The sequence below is a fragment of the Pteropus vampyrus genome, unplaced genomic scaffold (genome assembly GCF_000151845.1).
Source record: "Pteropus vampyrus isolate Shadow unplaced genomic scaffold, Pvam_2.0 Scaffold646, whole genome shotgun sequence".
Taxonomy (NCBI): domain Eukaryota; kingdom Metazoa; phylum Chordata; class Mammalia; order Chiroptera; family Pteropodidae; genus Pteropus; species Pteropus vampyrus.
The window spans coordinates 16,369-16,665 of NW_011889427.1; positions in this window are offsets into that span (position 1 = coordinate 16,369).

Below are 297 nucleotides of genomic sequence, written 5' to 3' on the forward strand. Positions count from 1 at the left end.
ACAGAGACCTGTGAGGAAACGCGGTCCCTGCATCTTCCTGCAGGACACCTGGACTCGTGACACCTTTCCCTGAGTGCCAGGTGTTCCCGTGAGTGTCATTTATAGTGACAGGTTTCCGTCTCTGTGTGAGGACGTCAGAGGACACTGTTCGCTTCCTTCCTCAGCCCCACACGGCTGCCCTCTCCCTCAGGGTTTCTGTCACTCTCAGAATGTGGGCTGTCACTCTGTGTGTCTTGCACAGTAATATGTGGCCGTGTCCTCAGGCCTCAGACTGCTCAGCTCCATGTAGGCTGTGCT